The sequence below is a fragment of the Salvia splendens genome, chromosome 13, assembly GCF_004379255.2.
Source record: "Salvia splendens isolate huo1 chromosome 13, SspV2, whole genome shotgun sequence".
NCBI lineage: Eukaryota > Viridiplantae > Streptophyta > Magnoliopsida > Lamiales > Lamiaceae > Salvia > Salvia splendens.
In genome coordinates, this window is record NC_056044.1 from 7,199,888 (window position 1) to 7,223,295 (window position 23,408).

General features: G+C 42.2%; 1 pseudogene; it reads left to right on the plus strand.

Moving 5' to 3' along the window:
- Window positions 1-9,748: 9,748 nt before the first annotated feature.
- Window positions 9,749-21,195, plus strand: LOC121760416 (annotated as a pseudogene).
- Window positions 21,196-23,408: the final 2,213 nt, after the last annotated feature.

Below are 23,408 nucleotides of genomic sequence, written 5' to 3' on the forward strand. Positions count from 1 at the left end.
ACACTTCATTAAAAAACACACAACATAAAAAAAGTACAACTTAAAATTTAAAAAAACACACACAATTAAAATCCTAAAATATTAAACGGTTGCATAATTTAAAATACAAATTTAAAGAAAATAAAAAAACTACTCCGCCGGCGAATCATCCCCCGAAGGCGGTCGAGGTGGAGGGGGAGTCGAAAGGCCACGTTGTGCTGCCATATGCACAATTCCGTTCCACCAGGCCGCGTATTGGGAGGGCGAGTAGCGGGAAACGTCTGCCATTGTGGCGGTCATGTACACCGCCATAAGTGTGTCCGAGCCTCCCCGCGAGCCCGATCCCGAGCCCGCCTGGCTTGATTCGCCTCGGCCCTTCCTCGTTCTAGCCGCTTTCGCTGCCTTCGTCCCTTGCGGCCGACGGCGCCCACGGCTGGATCCCCCGGCATCGCCGGCCGTACCGGCAAACTTCTGCGAGGCAGCCTCTAGTGCGTCGCTGCCCTCACCGGTGTCACCAGACGAGTATTGGCCACTCGCCGTGTGCTTCGTGCGCTTTGAGGTTGAGCTCGAGCTGGAGCGGACACCGCCGGCCCACCGTACCTCGTCCTTGACAGCCTGCCAAACATCAACAAATTTGAATTGTTTGCCGGTGTCCTGGTTGTAGGCGCGCAAAGCCGCCCTCAGAATGTCGGCTCCCGAAGCGCCGCTTTGGTAGTGCGCCATTTGAAAGAGCATGGAATGCGTAGGTGTCGCTCAAGCAATGATCTATCATACTGATCAGTATAAGAATCCCCGCTAGCCTAGAACCTGCTTTCAAAGAATCCTCAACCCTCTTCTACTGGGTAGTATAGTGAAGGTAGGGGTCGAATCCCACAGAGATGGTGACGGTTGGACAGATTGCGGTGATATTTTGGATGGTTTGGTTAGCTACCACGCTTGGGTTGAGTCTCTACCTAGACGGGAAATTAAGATGGTGTCCTACTGACTAGGAAGGGTGAATGGTGGTCGACATGTAGTGGTGTACGTGGAATTATGGTGGATGCGGTGTAACAGAAAATATGCGGAAAGTACTAGGTTTCTATAAAAGGCTAAACAGAAAAGCAGAGAATAAGTGGTAGTTGTGGTGTACTAAAGGTGAAGGACAAAAAGCAAAAAGCGTCTAAAAAGCAAAGTGGTCCCAAACTTGGATATGGACATCATCTTCTTCAACAAACACAAACTAAAATCAGAAAACAAACCAGATTCAGCACCATAAAAACACAGATTAATAACTCACGAACACAGATCTACAATCAAAAATTCCAAATCGAAAATCAAACATCGAAACTGAAATTCCGCCTACTGATCAGCATGGAAGAAAACAGGAAACACATAACTGCACCTTGCATGAAACAAACCTCTATGAAATAAAAGTAAACAGATTATGCTAACTCGAAGAAATAAACTACTAACTGGAAACACACGATTCGATACTCAAAACGACCAGAAACTCTAGATCTAAGCTAACTAGGCAGAAGGAAAAGAGATCGGCGAAGTAAACTGAACAGAAAACAACTTCATAGCATAAAACATGTTTGGATCTTCAAACAAAGTACTTCTAGGCGGTGAAATTCAAAAGCAAACAAAGATCCAGCGTAAGGAAAAACAAGCAATTTAACTACGAAAGCGAAATAAAAGTGTTTTGCCACGCCGGGCGATGGAACTTCTAACTACGATCTTGATGACTGGATGAGAACGTCTGGAACTCTGGGAACTTCTTGATCTTCAAGTGACCATGGCAGTGGCGAGGAACGAGACTCTGGACTGGGCTGAAGGACTGAACTACCGAGAGAATTCTACCTAAGAGTGATGATGATGAATCTGTTGATGATCCTTTCTCTCTCCAAGTGGCTTCCTTTTATAGGGAGGCTTACCCTTGATTTTAGGGTAAAACCTTGTGGTGAGATGACTTCTTTGCCCTTAATTGTGGTTGATTAGTCCCAGCTATCCTTCTTCTCCATCTCGAGCCATTTTTGCATGTATACTGGTCAGTACGTAATCGTCCTGACGCCCTTTTCACCTGAAGTATCTGAAGCTTTGCCTACTGGCTAGAACACTCAACCTGCACGCTTAAGCAACTTGTTTTGCAGATAAAGTTCAAATATGCACATCATACTCACCAGTAACCAAGGCCTAGAATACGACTTATCAGCCGCTTCGGTCGAGTAGATGCCACAGAATTTTTTGACCTATCTGTTGACTCGGTCAAAATGAGAGCGGAGCATTTTAAATGTGCGCTTGCGGGAGCCTTTCGGCTTCATCTGGTGGTAGAGCTCGCAGACCTTTTTCTAGAAACACTTCCGGTAACCCAGGCGTTGTACACTGCCAGCGTTTCGAGGTTGCTGTACGGATGCCGGCCTAGATCCTCTTCCACTTCCTCCACTTCCTCCTCCTCCTCGCCCGCCTAGGGTTGTACACCGCCTCAGCCACCTCCATCGCCTCGGCCTACTCCCGGTGTGGGATGAACGGGAAATCCTCCCGAATCTGGGATAATCCCTGCGAATACCGCGGGGTGGAGGGACGGGCATAACCATCAACGTCAAAATTGGGTGGTTGGTACCCCCCGGCGTCGCCGAACCCTGGGTCCCCGACGTCGACGAACCGGAACCTCCCAGTGTGTTGATCATGGTCTCCCAATCGCCGAACGCGTTGAGATCCCACCCGCCGGAGCCGGAACCGCCGTAGTTGCCGTCGCCGGACATCTTGGAGAAGAGTTGTTAGATGAAAATTGGAGAGGAAATTGAGATGATTTAGGAAGAATAGATGAGTAGTTGTGTGTGAAATGAGGATGAGTTAGGAGTATTTATAGAGTAAAAAAATTAATTAAAAAATAAAAAAATGGTATTATTAACGTTAGAATTTTTTTTTCTTTTATTTTTATTTTTTTTAAAAAAATATTTATTGCGTCGGCACATGACGACGCCCACTTGCGAGCCTGCGAGTGGGCGTCACGTACGATGCCGGGTCGCGCCACGTCGCCAGGCGCGTGGCGAGACGGCCTGTATCTTGTCTCGGAGACACGGGACGCGGGACGGGTCGGCGCGCTGCAACGCGTCGCGCGACGGACCCGTCTCTTCGAGACGGGGTCCCGGGACGCCGGCGCGCCGCGTAGTGGATGCTCTAATGTATCACATATTTTATGACAATTTTCACTTGGTTGCTATCCAGTCAGTTATATGTTTTTTACCATATAGCAAATCGATTTGTGATTGATTTCGGATAATATTTGCAATAGATTTTTGGAACAACAATTTTTCCTGGTTACGTTTGATGATTTGCTTGTCTGTGCGGCAACAGTTGCTTGAAATAATAATTGATTATACTATGTTTGATTAATGTTCTGAATCTCAATGTGGTTAATGACAAAAATAACTCGATTTCAAAAACCAGTAATGCCTACAGCAAAACATACTAAAACTCATTGAGTAGCTAGATATCGTCCAACAAATACAAAACAAAACAAAACAAAGTTGAGGTCATTCTAAAAAAGCATCATTTAGAATTCAAGGTTTGGTGTACCATGCCACCATTTTTTTAACATCAACATGTCCCTTCTTTCGCCCCTCCTGAATGAGGCTTGTTGCCGTAGTCATCGCGACATCCACAAACTTGTTTTCTGAACTGTATAACAAAGCGGTGAGGTATTTCGCACGGAGCAACTACAATGACTTGTACTGCTTGTTAGTAAGGTCGCACTTCTAATCATTGACCTTTCCCCCATATACATCTCAATGTGTCTCATATCGAACAATCCAGAGTCGCTTGTTATGTCTCTTGTTCTCCACTTCAACAAGAACGTTAGTTTTAGCTCTTCTTAGCATCCGTCCATAGATCACACACTTCTTATGAAAAAACTTGTCTACAGGCAAAAACAAAAACATCATCTCAATGAATATTTGTGTTCACACAAGCATTTGTGTAGCATCAAGCAAATATGTAGTAAGCAATTATAAAGGTAAAAAAAGCAATAGAACATCAAGCGGTTATATAGGATCACACAAGCAGCTTTTTATCTTTTGACAAGAAATTCGACAACGACTCTAATCCATCACAATTTAGCACAATGTAAACCAAAATCAAGCAAAACAACACTTCCTTAACACCAATTTCAACCATCCATGCTCATATCAACAATAGAACTCAACAATTCATAGCAAACCCAACAATTCATCCAACAAGCTCACAATAAACCCAAATCAACCACATAATTCCTCAAATTCAAGCACCCAACCATCAATAAACAACCATAATCCATGGGTAATGAAGAATAGAGGGAAAAATCATACCTTTCGGGTTTAAAATGGTGGAAGTCGAAAATTACCTCTTCCCTTGTTTTTTCACAAAACAACCAATTACTCGGTTTAAAATGGATAAAAGAGGGATTAGACAAGAGCTATGAGTGTATAAGTGAGATAGGTGGTGGAATTTGGAGTGAAATTGGTCAGAAATCGGAGATTGGGGCTAGGGTTCGTCGAGGTCCGGCGCCGCTGAATGGTTGTCTCGCGTGATTTTATACTGCGTAGAAAAGCTCGATCGGGCGTTTTGTCAATTTAAAAACGCCTGACTCGGGCGATTCCTCTGACTCCCGCTTGTAAGCGCCCGATCGAGCGTTTCTGCATGAGCATAATGCCCGATCGGGCGAACTCTCTGCCTTGAGTCCCGATTTTGCCCGTCTTCAGTTTTTCAACCTTTTCGTTCCTATTTTCCTGTTCCAACAACTACAAAACAAAAACATACCCAACTTGAAAGTAATTGGGGCATCAAACACACTTAAAACGACACACCAAATTAAACACTAAGAAAATTAAACACTAAGAAAACATCTTTGCTTTAACGGCCAAATAGAGCTCTTATATAGCCGCTTCTTCCACTAAGTGGGCTTCGCATCTTCCCCAACAACACTTCATTTCGATCCTCCACTTGCCACTTTGGCAACCTTCTTCTTTTTCCCCCTCAAACTTGTTTCATCTTCAAGCTTGAATAACCAATTAGGGACCAAAATCACCTCCAAAGGCTTCTCAACTTCAACATCCTTAGACACTTGTATCACCTTGCACTCTTCAATTTCCAAAGGAACCTCTTCCACTCTCTTGGATTTTTCCATTTCATGGCGTTTCATCTTGTCTAACATAGAGAGGATGACCGTTTTGTTTCCATGCCTAAGAGTGAGTTCACCCTTGGTGACATCAATTAGAGCTTTCCCGGTTGCAAGGAATGGCCTTCCAAGGATGAGAGGGACATTTGGATCCTCCTTCATGTCCAAAACAACAAAGTTCACTGGGAAGATAAAATCATTCACCCTCACTAAGACATTCTCGAGGACTCCATTGGGGAACTTGACGGATTTGTCCGCCATTTGAAGGGTGATGGTGGTCGACTTCAAGACACCAAACTTTAACTTCCGGAAGAAGCTTAAGGGCATAAGATTTATGCTTGTCCTCAAATCACACAAGGCCATAGTTTGCCTATCATTCCCGATCACACAAGAGATGTTGAAGCTCCCCGGATCCTTTATCTTTGCCGACATCTTTTGTTGAATGATTGCACTATAATTCTCGATCTAGCTCACGGTTTCATAATCGACCAACTCCTTCTTCTTGGACATAATCTCCTTCAAAAACTTGAGATAGCCGGGCATTTGTTGGAGAGCCTCAATAAGAGGAATATTGAGGTGCACCCTCTTGAAGATCTCAAGGAATTTTGCAAACTTCTCATCTAACTTCTTCTTTTGCACCACTTGAGGGAAATGAATTTTGATTTCCTTTGGCTTGGGTAAAACAATTGTCTCGGGTTGAACCTCGGATGACATATTAGGTGACTCCACCTCTATCTCCTCTTCTTCTTTCTCTTCTTCCGGCAGTTCCTTAGCTTCCACCTCGGGCATAGGAGGGCTCTCATAGCTTGTCCCACTCCTCAAGTAGATTGCCTTGCAATCTTTCGAATTTGGAATTGTGGTACTTGGGAATTGCCCCGGTTGATGTATTTGCCCAACGGCTTGAGCAATTTGACTTACTTGGTGCTCTAAGGCCCTCAATCTTGTGGTGACCTCCACTACCGTCGTCTCAACTTTATCAATTCTCATAGTGGAGTGTGTCATGATCCCATCGGTCTTCTCCATGAGAGCTTTTAGAAGCTCATTTGTGACATCACTCAAGGATTTTGAGGTGCTAGGTACATTGGTGGCCCCACTTGATGCTCCAAATCTGGGAGGTGGATGTGGTTGGATAGCATTACTTGGATTTTCATATGAGAGTTTTGGATGCGCATTGAAGGGTAGGCGATAGCCTTGATAATTACCACCCCCATTGTTAGGGCGATAATTGTTGAAATTCCTTGGATTACCCCCTTGGTTTCCTCTTTGATGTATGTAATTCACATCCTCAATCGGTCCTACCTCCAAACTAAGGCCATCCACCTTTTGATTCAACATCATCAATTATTGGGAAAGAATATTAAAGCATCCGCATCAACGACTGAAGCTACAGACATTGAACCATCTCGACCCGAGCTCCAACCCTTCTTTCTGTCCCACCGAAGATGACCCACTTTACGTGCTATGGCGGGGATGGTGCTCGTGTACTAAAATATGTACCCCTTGGTGTGGGATGATGCCCCAAATGCCCGGGATGAGTGTCGCGATGACGAGGATGATGCCCCAAATGCACGGGATGATGATGCCCAGGATGATGCAGTGCATGCCTGCCGCTGCGGGGGGAGCATGCAGGGGTCCCCCAATCACCTGGGGACAATGTCTATCGCCCCTACATAGATTTATTATCTAGTGATTCCCCAGAGTACTCATCTGGAGACTCAGTTCACCGGCATTGAGACTTTCTCTTTTGAGGAGTTGGGGCTATCTCCGGTCAGGGAATCTCCCACTGATATGCCACCGGCGGCAGGGAGGACACGGAAGCAAGGGAGAGGGAAGGGCAAGGGAAAGGGCACTACCTCGTCCTCGCGTGCGGGGAACGAGGGTGGGGCGGGGGCCGAGGAGGTGGGGGATGAAGCCGGCGGGAGAAAGAGAACCATCTGGAGCATAGGGGAGTGCGTCGCGCTGACGAAGGCCTGGATTAGTGTAGTCGAGGATCCCTACGTCAGGGCTAACCAGCATATCGACAGAATGTGGTGGTGCATTAGCCAAAGCTACCTCCAATTTAAACAGCTAGGTGGGAAGCCTCACGATGGAGAGCAATGCTGGAAACAGTGGGAGCGGCTGAGGAGGCAGCTCAGCCGATTTGCCGGCATCTACCAAAACAACCTCCGCACGTCAATGAAGGGAGAAAGAGAGAAAGATGTGTGTTCGTGTTGTGAAAATGCGATGTGCTATGCTAGGTCGAGATACCAAGTCCTATGAATCCACTAGATCACTTGGTCTAGGAACTCAATGGAACACAGAATACTCTGTCGTTGTACACACAAAACTCCCCTTCAAAGGTCCCTCAACCCGAATACTATAGATTAGTATAGAGAAGCAGGGGTCGATCCCATGAAGATGGACACGTAAGAAAGCGTTTAGAGACTCTTGACAAAGGCGGCTGCTGCCACGCAAACTGGGTTGAGGTATAACTACTACTAGACCTAGGAAACTGTAAACATGCAGAGATCAAACATCATCAAGACTACGGGATATTAAATTCCCTTCCTAGACCGTGTAAATGGCTACCTAATAGAACCAGACAGGAAGCATATAACAGTGGGGACCATAATTCCAGAATTAGCAAGTACGGCAGAAAGGCTGTAAATAACAAACTGAAACTCTAACTAACAACGACATGCATTTTTTTAACTGAATCAAAATCCAAGATGAAGAAAACAGAGCACGTACCTAGATTCGAACATAATATAAAAGTTGGGTCGTCAGAAACTTGCAACAAACCGGAAATAACAATGATCTACATATACTCGACGGAATGAAATAAAAACACGAAGGCTAGGCATAAATTTAAACCAACTATGCTCGGATTCACGTCGGATGCTTAATCCACTCCGGATCCAAGCGATCCGAACCAAACAACAACCTCAATCAACTCCATAACTTCCGATCTAACAGATCTAAACCGATCAACACCGAATTCAAACGATTCCACTCAACTCAGCTACAACATCAAATTCAAACCTCCGATTCAACCAACAACAAACTCTGATCAACCCGATCCAGCCATTACTCTGCACAGATTCAGTGAACAATTGCGAAACGCATCCAACACAAGTAAACTAACTCAAACTCCAGATAATCACATAAATGAAATCAGAAATCAACATCAACGACATGACAGAAAATTAAACTTGCATTAAACACAGAAATATTCGGTAAAAAAAACAGAGGGCCGAGCTCCGAACAGCGAAGCTCGGTGAAATCCACAAAATACGAGAAAATAAAATGGAACTTGTTTCTTCTCCCTCGACAGGACGGTGTTACAACCCAACTGAAATGCAAGAAAGCGAAAAGTGAACCCAAAATGCAAACCCCCAGAATTTCCCTCTAAAGAACCCAAGTGTGTAAAAGAAAAAAAGTGAGCTACGAGTCACAGACTGTTAGTGAGGCCTCCACCGAGAAGATCCCTCCAGAATGCATGCTTCCTTCCTTATATAGGTGCGGACATAATCTTCTAGAAGCCTTCGTAGAAATCTTCATTCTACCCTTCAGCTCCGAGATTTCCTCTGTCTTGCAATTTGCTCCACAATGCTCACTCATTCGCCAGTTTCCTCGGACCATGTGACTGTCCTCTCTCTTTCCTGAACCTGGCAAAATTCTTCTACACACCTGGCTTAAAACGTGTGTTAGACCCGTAATTATATGAATTTATCCCCTAGACCTATGCATGAAATTAGCCTTATCAGTCAACCAGTGGCATGTCCGTCGATGATGTGAAGCTTCTGTCTCACCAGTAGTTCCCCGATAGTGAATTGGGTTTCAGGGAATTCAAATATTGTGAGGTCTATCTTGTGGTGCAGACTTCCGCCAAGTTTAGTTCGGGTGTTGAAGCCGGCTGGCCGAAGCGGACGAAGATCAACGCCTCCGGGGAGTACAGCAGCAGTGCCGGTTCCCACGAACTCTCTGACGCCGAGGCAGAGTTCCCGACCCCTCAATCGTTTTCTTGCTGCCGTCACCCGGTTGGGAAAAAGACCGCGATGCGGATGGCTAGGGGAAGCGCCAGCGGGTCCCTCGAGGTCCAATCAGCAGCTCCTTCCCAGATCGATCCCGAGCTCCCCTCACTCGCCCGCATACAGCAGCATGAGACCCTGATACACACCATGGAGAAGTGGTATGCAGCGACTGACCCCTTATACAAGTTGACGATGAAGGATGTCATCGACAGTATGCGGCGCGATTTGGGGATGCCATCCCTGCCCGTGAGTGACGCCGGGACCAGCCACGGGCACTACGGGACTGGCAGCGGGGACGACGAGGAGTTAGACGGGGGCTGCATTTGTCGAAACTTGAGGTTGTTTTTTTTAACTATGTTTTTTTAATAATTATGTATGTTTGTTGTTTTAAATAAAGTGGTTGCATTTTCACCGTATTCGTGTTGAAATTTTAATTTCGTAAATTGTTTAATTTGGTGAATTTGTGAATATTTATTATTGTGAATGTCCGTCGAGATGTCCTTGGGACGTCCGCCATTGTGCAGTGGGATGTCCTTATGACGTGGCAGGAGGTGTTTTTGAGAAGTCCGTCGGGATGTCCGCATCCGTCCCACTGTGGACGCTCTAAACAACCGTCAAATCGATGCCAGGTGGCGGTGCAACCTCCGGCAACCGGACGAGCATCTGAATCGCTGTCATCGGCGACCATGGCACCGGAAAATCCAGCCTCATCGCCGCCTCTGCCGCCGAGTCCTTTCGCCCCGAAGTTCCTCCAGTCCTCCCGCCCACTCGCCTACCGTCCGATTATTATCCCGATAATGTCCCCATCATCATCATCGACACCTCCAGCAGGTACGCTCATGTTTTTGTCTCGTTTTCTCGTATTTGATTGATTGATTCGTTCATCTGTGGATGCAGTTTGGAGTATAGAGGGAAGCTTGCTGAGGAATTGAAGCGCGCCGATGCTGTAGTCTTGACCTATGCATGCGATCAGCCCCTCACGCTGAATCGTCTCAGTACATTCTGGCTCCACGAGCTTCGAAGATTAGAGGTTCGAATTGTTTGAATGTGTTTCTTCTGGTGATACTACGGCTGTTATTGGATGTAATCATTGGCTTAGACTTTTGTAAGGGAAGTCTGTTATGAGCTCTTTTTTCTTTCATCCTATAACTAATTAAACTAGAAGGTGAAGAAAATATGCTCTTTCTATCCGCGGTCATTGAAGATGTAAAACTAATTGACTGTTTGTATGAGCTAGTTAATTGATTTAACAGCTTATCTCTGCATATATAACTCGGAAATGAGTGAGCTCGACCATCCTGGTGATTTTTCTTAGGAGCACATTCTTTTAAAATTAGCTGATAAGAGAATTTGTTTGAGTTTGGTTTCAAAAATCAAGAGTTTGAGCTAAACCAGTATTATAGAAACTGCCTCTTTTCTTAGTTAAGTTATCCGGTGTCCATTCCCTTAAAAACTTAATTGGCATGGTAGTTGAGATGCACATGCAGCTGACAGATGTTTATTTTGCATTTGCAACTGATATTTCTGATGAAACTGATCTGTTTTGTGTTGTGTTGTATTGGTGTTTGTCATTGTTTTTACGTGAATTCAAACATGGCTTGTTGATAAGGCTAATTTCATGCATAGGTCTAGGGGGTAAATTCATACAATTATAAGGTCTAACACATGTTTTAAGCCAGGTGTGTAGAAGAATTCACCGGGTCGAGGAACAAAGAAGGTGGATTCCAAGGACCATGCAATTATGGTGAATAAGTGAGCAAATTCGGAGGAAACAGCTAGGCGAAGGGATCGTGAAGCTGAAGGGCAGAACGAAGATTTCTGCGAAGGTTTCTAGAAGATCCTACCGCACCTATATAAGGAAGGAAGCATGCAATCTAGAGGGATCCTCTCGGTGGGGACCTCAGTAACAGATTTAGCTTGCAGCTCACTTCACTTCTACACACTTTTGAGTTTTCATGGGGAAATTGTAGGGTAGTTCTGGGTCACTGTTTACGTTGGAGTAACACCGTCCTTGCAGAGGGCGAAGAAACAATTTTCCGTTTATTTTAGTTATTTTGTGGATTTCACCGAGCTTTGCCGTTCGAAGCTCGGCTCTGTTTTCGACTAAAACTTCCGTGGTTTATGCAACTTCTGTTTTCCGTATTTGAGCTGCTTTTGAGTTTTGGTTATGGATATTGTTTACTTTGAGCTTGTTGGTTACTGAATTGGATGTTTGGTTTACATGCTGGTTGTTATTTAGAATAGAATCGTTGTTTTCTGGTGTTGATCGGAGTAGATCTGTTGAATCAGAAGTTATGGAGCTGAGATTGGCTGTTGTTGGGTTCGGATTGCTTGGATCCGGAGTGGATTAAGCATCCGACGTTTGGATCTGAAACAGAGTGATCAGGATTTATGCCTAGTTTTCGTGCTTTCATTTCATTTCGTCTCGTAGATGTAGATCTGTTTTATTTCCGGTTGGTTGCAAGTTTTCGTCGTCTGAATTTTTACATTTTGTTTGAATCTCGGTATGTGCTCTGTTTTCTTCATCTTCGTGTTTGATAGAGTTGAAGTTATGCATGTCATTGTCAGTTAAATTCTTAGTTTGTTAGTTGCAGCTTTACTTCCGTATTTGATATTTTTGGAAGTTGGTCCCCACTTTGGTCTGTGTTCTGTTTAGCTATAATTGGTGATTGTTTGCTTTGTCTAGAAAGTGAGTTTAAATTTACGTAGTTCTAAGAATGATCAATGCCTGCATGAAGTTTACAGTTCCTAGATCTAGTATTTGATTCTGTGCCTAGGTCTATTAGTAGTTATACCTCAACCCCATTGCGTGGCAGCAGTCGCTTTCTGACCAAAAACCTCTAGATGCTTTCTTGCGAGTCCATCTTCGTGGGATCGACCCCTTGTTTCTCTATACTATTCTATAGTATAAAGGGTTGAGGGATCTTGGAACGCAAAAGAGTTTATATGTCCGTCGTCAGAGTTTTTAGCGTCGCCTTGAGTTCCTAGACCTAGTGCTCTAGCGGATTCATTGCTCGACCCAGAACTTTAGCACGCGTACACTCACACGACACACTCTAGAGCGGTACTTTCACTTGTCAATTGGGAATGTTTAGATCAGAGCACCGGTAATTGTGGCTGGTTGCAAGCTCGATAGGCGAGATGAAGAGTACAATTTGAGTGTTGAAATGATGCCGCTTATGCAGCAGTTTCGGGAGATTGAGACTTGCATAGAATGTTGGGCAGCTAATATGCTCCAGGTTTGAGATAATGTTCGACCTGTTTTATGACTTTGATTTTAACTTCTCATAAGAATTTAGAATTTTCTTCAGATAACTGAAGTCTTTATGAATTGTTTTAGATCCAAGAAGTGTTTTACTTTGCTCAAAAGGCTGTCCTACAACCAACAGCTCCTCTGTTTGATCAAGAAACCCAAGCTTTAAGACCACGATGCATGAGAGCGTTGAAAAGGATATTTATTCTTTGCGACCTTGATATGGATGGTGCTCTCAATGATGCCGAGCAGGTATTTTTAATTTTCTTCTTATCTATATATTGATGATAACTGTTCTCATGCTCTCTACAGTTCATTTAACTTTGTCTAATTGCTTATACTTAGGTGAAATGCTTCAATTCTCCTTTGCAACTTGCTGAAGTAGTGGGTGTTAAGAGTGTTGTTCAGGAAAAGTTGCCTGAAGGGGTGAATGAACTTGGTCTTACCTTGACAGGGTTTCTTTTTCTTCATGCTCTTTTTATTGAGAAAGGGCGACTGTGTTGAGAAAGTTTGGGTATAATGATGAGCTAAAACTTGGTGATGATTATTTATCCTTTTCCAAAAAAAGGTGTGTTTCTATTCATTGAACAATGACTGATAATATTTCTTCGAATCACCAAAAAATTGGTGAAAGATCATCAAAGTTTAGTTTTAATTTTTAAAATGATTTTTGGATTGAAGATATGAATAATTGTTTAAATTGTTTGGTGGGGTGTCACAATTTATTAGGGGAAGTTATAGAAGTTATGTGCGCACACTGACACTCACATTTACTCCTATTAGATTTTTGCGAACAGTCATGGAAAAGGAATCATTTTTCTCATTGTTAGCAAAATGAGAACCACCATAGAAAAGTATTTGGTTTTCCATATTTGTAACACATTTCATGATTTTGGATATGATACTTACAGATTTGAAATTGTGTAATTAACTAGTTACTGATTCTCCATTTGTCCTGGCTTAAATAGGCGTTCCATCTGAGGCGGCAAATAGCCTCATTGAAGTTTCTACTTTTCCAGTTTTTTCTGGCTTCTTAGAGGCCTGAAAGTGAATTGGCTTTCATGTTTAAGCTCCAATTTGAAGTGGGTCGTGTAAAAACAATGGATGATTAAAGATGAAAAAATGAATCCCAAAGAAACCCTATGTTCTGATTCTTTTGAAGAGTTCCGCTCCTCTCAACTTCACAGTCACTCTCCTCTCACATGTAATTATTAGACTTTAATATGGGATTTATGGGATTTTAAAGAGTTATGATAGTTAATAAACTTATGATTTTGTTTGTTTTCATATATTTGCTATGGTTATGATGTGTAGTCATGAATTTATGATTTTCATGCGTTTTTTATGATTTGTGCCTCAGCGCATTGCGGTGCCTAGGCCGTTCCGGAGGAACGGTTCCGCAGCGGCACGCGTTGCAGCCGCCGTGTCGTCGCCAAACCGTGCCCATGCCGTGCCGGGTGTCGTTGCCGCGGCCCGCGGCACGACACGTTCCGCCACGCGCCGAGGCGACGTGGCGGCCTCCCATTCGACGCGTGACGCCCACTCGCTGCTCCGCGAGTGGGTTTCGTCACGTGACGCAATAATTCATTTTTTAAAAAAAAAATTCGAATTTTAATTTAAAAAAAAAAAAAATTGCAACGGTATTGTTACCGTTTTTTTTAGCCGTTTTGTAATTTTTTTTTTTTATAATTTATTTACTCTATAAATACTCCTATTTCATATTCATTTCACTCACAAACACACATCTATTCCTCTCAAATCCTTTCTATTTCCACCCCAATTTTCATCTCAAATCAACTCTGTTTTCTTTTCCCAAATTTAATCAAATTAATGGATCCTTTTGAACAAATGCGTCAAATATTGGAACAATCACTTGAAGAAGATCAACGACGGGAGGCGGAAGAAGCCGCGCCGCCCCAACGACGCTCCCGTACGTACATCCATCGTAACCGGGAGGAAGCCGCCGCAAGGTTAGTACACGACTACTTCTGCGATAACCCGCTTTGGGGAAATAAATACTTCCGTCGCCGTTTCCGCATGGGGAAACGGCTATTTCTCCACATCGCGAATACTTTGGCAGCCTGGGAAGAGTTCTTCCAGGAAGGGTTCGATGCGGTCGGCCGTCCCAGCCACACGACGCTGCAGAAATGTACTGCAGCAATCCGCCAGCTTGCGACTGGACAAACGGCCTACATGTTCGACGAATACCTCCACATCGGAGACAGCACTGGGCGAATGTGTTTGCTCAAATTCTGCAAAGGCGTCCGGGCAGCCTTCACCGACGAATTTCTCCGGAGGCCAAGCACGACCGATTGTCAGTTCCTGCTCAACCTTCACGAAACAGTGCACGGATTCCCCGGGATGCTCGGCAGCGTCGATTGCATGCACTAGCAATGGAAGAATTGCCTGGTGGCGTGGAAGGGGTCCTACACGAGCGGCCACAAAGGCACCCACCCAACCGTTATACTCGAGGCCGTTGCCGACTACCGCCTTTGGATCTGGCATGCGTACTTCGGGGTCCCCGGGAATAACGACGTAAACGTGCTCCACCAGTCCGACCTCTTGACCGAAGTTTTGGATGGTAAAGCGCCGGCCATCAACTTCGTCGCCAACAACCGGCTTTATAAAATGGGTTACTATCTCGCCGATGGCATCTACCCGAAGTGGCCTACCTTCGTGAAGACGTGCAGTGGGTCTGCTAACCCAAAGCAGGATCTTTTTGCGCAGAAGCAGGAGGCTGCTCGCAAGGATGTGGAGAGGGCGTTCGGGGTTCTCCAAGCGCGTTTCAACATCATCAAAGCCCCGACTCGTACGTGGTTCATGGAGAACATGGTCGACATCATGTATACGTGCATAATCTTGCACAACATGATTGTCCAAGACGAAGGACCCGAGGCGGGAAATTGGTTCGACCCCGAATCCCCCGGAAGCTCAACCGCAAGTAGTCCGCCTCGAAGTGGAGCGCATTCGTCTATACAAGAACGGTTATCTATTCGTGCAAGGACACGCGACTCTAGCGCCCACACCCAACTCCAACAGGATCTAATTGAGCACATTTGGGCAAACTTTGGCGGATGAAATTATTAAAATTGTGTAATTTTATTTTTTTAGGATTTTAATTGTGTGCTTTTTATTTTTTTTTTAGTTTAAGTTGTAACTTTGTTTTAATGTTGTGTGTTTTTATTAAAGTGTGTTTTTTTAATTAAATTGAGTTGGAAATAAAAATAAAAAATGAAATTGAATGAAGAGTAATTTAAGGAACGGTTAAGGAACGGAGGGTTGCAAGTTCCGTTCCTTAGTTAAGGAATGGAGTAAAAAAGTACAGTGGGGCCCGCAAATAGTAGTTTAAGGAACGGTTTAGGAACGGTATAGGAATGGAGTAAAAAAGTACAGTGGGGTCCGCAAATAGTAGTTTAAGGAACGATATAGGAACAACGTTGTGGATGGCCTTAAAACACACTGGCGGGGCGTCTTGAGGCTTAAAACACACTGTAAAAACATTTCTGATTCTTCAACTGGATCCTGCGATAGTCGCATCTAATGATTTCTAGTAAAGTCTCCTTTGCCACAAAGAGAATTGTTATCCTTATGTGGATGATATATGTTCCTTTATATTGAGCCTCCTATCATTGAACTCTATATACCGTCATGAATAGTTATTAGTTAAAATTATTTGACATGGCATTTGTTTTGAGTTGATGTACTGGTATATTATTCCATTATCTTTCTAATACTTTTCTCTGTAACCATATACCTTATTCTTCTTTTATGCGTGTGTCCTTGCAGAGTGTTGAATTAACTAGTGAAGCAGTTGAGTTTTTAAAGGGAATCTTCAGCACATTCGATGATGATAAAGTATGTCATTGTCGTTACTGTTTTACTAGTTCTTTTAGAATGGGGCAGATTCACTGCATTCACCAATTTGTCTCTCTGGATACTACTTATTATGTGATTGTTTGGCTTGTTTTGATGTTTTTGTCATATATACACCATTTCTTTGAGATTCATTACATTTAAACTTAGCTGTATGAACTAAGGGTATTAAAATTTTGACTATGTTGTCGATCGACCATTAATCAAACTAAGTTACCCATCTACTGAAAGAGGAAAAAAGAATCACAAAAGGACAAGTTGAACAGCGTATGTTGTGAAGATAATATTATTGCTTACGACACATCGATGCCCATGTAGTTTGAAACTCAAGTTCTTTCTATCCACTAGTAAAACTAGTTTTAAGGTTTACACGCACAGACATCATGGTGGAACACATTGTATATGTTATCCCGTTAATTACTCCCTCCGTCCCACAATAAGAGTCCTGATTTGCCATTTCGGTCCGTCCCACAATAAGAGTCCTATTTCACTTTTACCATAAATAGTAAGTAGACCCCACATTCCACCAACTTATTCCAATCACATTTTGTTATAAAACTATATATAAGTGGAACCCATATTCCACTAATTTATTCAACTCACTTTTCTTTGCATTTATTAAAACTCGTGCCATAGCTAAATAGGACTCCTAATCCGGGACGGAGGGAGTAAAATTTTGTAAAACCAATTTATTTCAGTTTATTTATAAAATAAAGTTGCAGAAAAGTACTTCTGCAATGGTGATGCCTCCTTTAGGCTTTAGAGCATCCACAACCGTGCTCTTGCCAGCGAGCACAGTTGTGGGCCCGGCGCCACTATTCATGCCTGCTCTCTGGCAAGAGCACAACACCCACAGTTGTGCTCTTCCGCAAGGACGAGCACAATTCAATTTAAAATTCAATCAAACAAAAACATTTCCATAATATGAAAATTCATTAAAAAAACCGAAATAACATTACAAATTACAAATAAATTTAAAAAGATATAAATTAAATCCTAAAAATTAAAAATTACATAATTAAAATCCTAAAATTAAAAAAACCACTACTCGTTGCCGAATTTCGCCCACATGTGTTTTATTAGGTCTTCTTGTAGCTGAATGTGGGTTCGGGTATCGCGCATTATGTGCCTTGTCTCGATCCTCTGGCCAACCGTCGTATGCGCACCTCGGTGTGGGGGAGACCTCGCGGTTGAGCTTTCGGCTTCATCCTCGTCGTAGAAGCTAGCCGCCCTCGGTCCTTCGTCGGCTATAATCATGTTGTGTAAGATAATACACGTGAACATGATGTCGGCGATATTATTCACGTACCACAGCCGAGCCGGGGCCTTCACAATGTTGAATCGGGCTTGAAGGACCCCGAAGGCTCTTTCGACGTCTTTCCGCGCTGACTCTTGACGCTGTGCAAAAAGAACCCGTCTCGGGTCGTGCGGGTTGCTGAGCGTCTTCACGAAAGTCGACCACCTTGGGTAGATACCATCGGCGAGATAGTAACCCATGTGGTATGTAGTTCCGTTGATGGTGAAGTCGATCGCCGGTGCTACACCATTCATCACATCATTGAAGAGTGGTGAAGAATAGAGCACGTTCAAGTCGTTGTTAGATCCGGCAACACCGAAATATGCATGTCAAATCCATAGGCGATAGTCGGCAACCGCCTCAAGGATAAGTGTTGGGCCGCTGCCTTTGTGACCGCTTAAGTGTTGCCCCCTCCAAGCAGTCGGGCAATTCTTCCACCTCCAATGCATGCAGTCAATGCTGCCAAGCATTCCGGGAAAGCCATGGACTGATTCGTGAAGACGAAGCAACCGTTGACAATCATCGGTGGTGGGTACCCGAAGGAATTCATCACCGAAAGCTGAACGAACGCCCTCGCAAAAATTCTTTAGACAAGGGATTCCAGTGGACTCACCGACAAGCAAATACTCGTCGAAGAGGTCGGCCGTTTGCCCAGTAGCGAGTTGTCGGATGGCACACGTACACTTCTGCAACGGCGTGATACTTTGTCGGTCGGCTGCATCTGGACCTGTTTGGAAGAATTCAACACGTGCGGAAAATGTGTTGACAATTCGCATGAACAGGCGCTTTGACATGCGAAAACGGCGCCTGAAATAATCTGCCGGAAACCGCGGCTGGTCGGCAAAATAGTCGGCAACGAGCCTTTCGTGAGTTCCCTCCCGGTCACGATGGATGTAGCGGCGAGTTGATCTAGTTCGTTGAGGAGGAGGAGCGGGGGTATTCGCCGCGACATATGCTTCGTAAGCGGCCCGATGTTGTTCGTAGTATTCTTGTTCTTCGCGCTCCGCTTCCGTCATAAGATGGGTGAAATCCATTTGAGGTTTTGAGTGAGGGATGAATGTGTTGATAGTTTGTATGAGAATTATGAATGAGAGATGATTTGAAGTGATAAATGGATGATGAATGTGTGCATTTATAGATGATTTTGGGGGAAAAAATAAAAAAAAATTCAGAAAAACGGGCAAAAAACAGCCATATTTTTGTGATTTGGAAAATATATATATTTTTTATTTTTATCATTTTTAAAAATTAAATAACGAATTTTAAATAAAAATAAATCAAAGGCAACGGCTATGCCGTTGCCCAATCGCGTGCCACTACGTTGCCTGCTCATCGCGCAGCGCCGTGCCAGCGGCGGCGAGCCTCGTCCTTGCCAGCGGCGCGGACGGATGCGGGGCCGGCATCCACCGTTGTGCATGCTCTTAGTACCTTTTTTCAGATGCACCAGTGACCAATTAGTTGCTAATTTACAATAACAACTATAGTGTAGTAAGTTCTCATATTCATTCCTCAAATCCTTTAGTCCGGAATGTTATTGGTTATAAATTCTTAGGCTAAATTAATTGGCTAAATATCATCTTTTGAGTGAATGAACCAAAAATTGATCTATGGAATTATATTATGAATCCTTTAGTCCTGAATGTTATTGGTTATAAATTCTTAGGCTAAATTAATTGGCTAAATATCATCTTTTGAGTGAATGAACCAAAAATTGATCTATGGAATTATATTATGGAGGTTTATGCATTGCTTTTGGAGTTGTACCTTTTGCATTCATAAGAGCTGTCAACTGCATTCATAATTTGAAATATGTATAAGTGAGAAAGCAATTGATGATTTCTGAATAACTTGGCGCATTAGATTTCTAATCTATAATCACGAGGTCAAAATAGCAAGCTACACACGTGAAATTGGTTTGTTTCAATTTTTTGGTGATGTTTGATTGTTTGTACATGGATATGAATTATACTGACGACAAAGCATTGGTAAGACGCTTCCCTTCTTACCAATACTTCTTACCAATACGCCGGGAATTCGAGTCAGTAACTCAAAAAAAAGAACTAATAGAGTTCCAGGTTTTGCATTGCCAAACTAGTTTATATTCATTGGTTGATATTCTTAAAGGTTTTACCCTCTTACCTCATAGACAATGCTCAGTAGTTGGCTCCTTCCCAAGATAATCGTACTTGCGATATTGCTATCTTTATGCCTATTGCTTATACTATCTGTGCTATTGTTGTTATTTTCTCCCTCCTCTTCAGACATCAATTATATTTTAACCTCAAATTGTTTTTCTATTATAAATCTATTCAACCTTAGAATGGTAAGGATCCATTTCTATTATAAATTGTTTTTGTGGGTGAATGGTGCATGTATAAGATTGATTTTCAAGTCGGCAGGTGATAGATGGAACAAAGTATTTTTGCCAGCAACTGGATCTCGGTCCTCTTACCTTTTGCACTAATTAGCATCATAAATTTTAGTAATTTTTTCCTTTATATTCCTGACATGGTTTTTATTTTTCAAATTCAGTCCTTATAAGGATGCAGTTGATAAACTTTCTGGATTTCTATCTCAGGTGTGTTTTCCTGAAAGCTATTCTTGAATTTGTTCTTATTCTAACAAATCAATTGGTTGTCCATTATATAAGACCTGAGTTTCTGCAAAATGATAGAAGATTATTCTTGCATCACCTGAAGTATCCATGTAATTATTAATATTGTTATTTATAAGAACAAATATGTCTGATTGAGGGTTGATCAATATGGTTTTCATTTAGTTTCAATCTTTCCGAGCTTATAAGGCTAAGGTCTTTAAAATCACAAATTGAGTATATGTAATTTCAAAAAAAGTTCTAATTGTAGCAACAGATGATATATGGACACGCCAGCATTTAGGCACTAAGAAAACAGATTGTGATTGCACTTACAAGAATAAATAAATAAATTAAGGTGAAAATATTTAATGCCACAATTGAAAATCCATGTTATAATTGCGAATCATTTATTTAAATTCACAGTCGTTGATGATATTAAGTATTAATCCAATTAGAAATGTACAGTTATATGATTTTAACTTAAAAATGTAATGTTAGTTTCATTGTACAATCTTATGGTGAGCTATCGTTAACGTAAATAATTTTCTTCTGCTTTTTTATTTATTTATTTATAAAGTTAAAGCATAGCTCACACTTTTATTACGGAGTACTACATTATGTTATTGCTTGTTTGTTCTATATTTTTCCATGAAATTAAATGGTTAACTCAAAGCGTATTTGTTTCCCTTACTTTATGAAATTATGTTTTTGTTATTTTACTTTCATGTCTAATTTTTGGTGCAGTGGGCTCTTATGACATTGTTGGCCTCAACTGTGATGCAGCATCAGCCCTACAGTGTGTGATAAATTGGTATTCATGCAGTTCGTGTTTTGTTTTTAAATTGATTATTTCTATTTTGGTTGTTTTAATTGCAGGGTAATAAGAAGACATTGATCCTCCAGGAGATACCAGAAGACGGAGTTAAGAAACTTTTATCTAAAAACGAATCTTTGGGTGCTTGTGATGTAGCTGTTTTCGTAGATGACAGGTTAGGATACTTTGCAACTTACCAGGAATTTTCTCAAGTTGTGAAATCGTACCATGATTAATTTATTGTTTGTATTTGTTTTGCATTTCATGAGGCAATATATTGATTGAATATAGTGGTGTCTCATGGTGTCTCTCAGGTACACCCTTATACTAGAGTATGTACTAACAACACATCATGTTAGTTGACATAGCCCTTGAAGCTGACCCAAGTTAGGTGTACAGCATGGTGGAACAGTAGGCACATCGGCTCGAGCCCAACTTACAGCATGGTCCTTGTTTAAGATGCTTGTAGTCTCGATCCTAAATAATTTTAAGACTCCGATATTTAAGTGTGTTTTCCTTATAATCTTGGTCTCTATTTGGGGCATCACTGATATGTTAGGGCATCAGTAGTAGGACGCCCTAAAGCGCGCTCATCGATCAGCCCCTGGAGGTATTCGGCTCTGGCTGGGTCCGTACACTTCATGAGGGCGTTATGCGTGTCCAACAACGTCCGCTCCATCGAGGCCGTTGCCAACTCCGCGTAGGCAAGTGCCGACGGGGTCGGGGTCGGGATCGGGCGAGTTGGAGACGGCTCCATGTTAGACAGACCGTACTGAATTCGGGGGCGGCGGGGCGAGTTGGAGACGACTCCATGTCAGACTGACCGTACGAATCCGTACTGAATTCGGGATCGTACTGCGTGTCGGGGTCGAACGACCGATATTCGTCAGGTTGTGTACCCGACCAACGTGCACCACCTCCAAACATCGGACTATTGGGACTTGAGTAATCACCGGAATCCATTTTCTAGTGTAAATTGAGAATGAAAATGCGAATGAAAATGTTACAAATGAAGGTGGGGTAGGGGGTATTTATATAAATGAAATTTTCGAATTAAAAAAAAAAAACAAAAACAAAAACGCGTTGCTTCGTCCGCGTCGCCCACAGTGGGCGGACGATGCCCTATCGTCCACGCTTCCTCCGCGGACTATCTGTCGGGCGAGGACGATGCATCGTCCATCGTCTGCGCACCCACAGTGGCGGACGATGGCGCGCCCGAGGCATCGGGCGGCCTATCGTCCGCCCCACTATGGGTTCCCTTAAAGGTTTTCTACAATGTGCGAACCCTCTAGCATAAGTGTTTATATTGGGAAAGCACATGCTTTTACATAACTGTCACATAAGCTTTTGCATTATCAATTATTGTACAAAGAAATAAATTGTGTACTTTCCTTTCTGTCAAATAAGCTTTTGGTGCTACGTGATGTTTTATACGGAGCAAATTTAAATACAAATACTTTGCATTTAAATATACAAGTTGAAGCTACTGAAATCAACAGAGGATATCCTCAATCAATCGACCTACTTGCCAAAGCTGGAAAATCAAAATTATCATATGTACAGTAGTATATTCTTTTTAGGCAAAGTGTTTGCATTTCAACTTTATCAATTATGGATCAAAACATATTGTTCGGTACCCAATAGTAACACACTTAATATAGGACCAAATTTTTTTAGAGTAAATATAAGAGATCAAATTTGGACTTTAGTCTTTTAATAATTTACAAAATGGTTTAATTTAGATATTAATCTTATAATTTAGAGAATAATTGTAAATTGAATATATGGAATCATGTAAGTTAGAAAAAAATTGTTTGCTTGTAAGCTTTTGGGGATATTTAACAACTTATTAGCCAAATACACCCAAACGATATGAGTAATTAGTACTTATATACTGCATCAAATTATATGTTGATTGGGATAATATGAAAAGAGAGATAAAACAAAAGATAAATATTTATGTAGTAGGGGTACAAAAGTGACCAAAACTATCTTCTAAAATTCTGATACAAAGATTTCGATTAAGAAATGAAAATTGTGTTTAAAACATAGGTGTGTCAATAAGGTCTAAAGCAGAAATCAAATGTTGGACATGAACTAGAAAGCTACATTTGGTGGTTGGGAACTTGGGATAAAATATGATAAGATAAAAAAAAAGAAAAGAAACTTTGATAGGAGTTAAGATTTCGGCGATAAGGTTTTATGTTTGTAGTTTGATAGATAAAATTAAATTTAGGATTAAATAAGTTAGGTATACTTGGTAGTGATTATAGTTTTTATTGAACAAAAAATGACAAAAATATTGATGAAGTTATTGAATTCGATATAGACCACATATATCCCACCTTCCATCATGAATGAGAAAAAGACCACAAAACAAAATAGATTTTTCAATCATCAAATAAAATCCCAAATTCCATTTAATTTAGTAACTATATATTGAAACTGA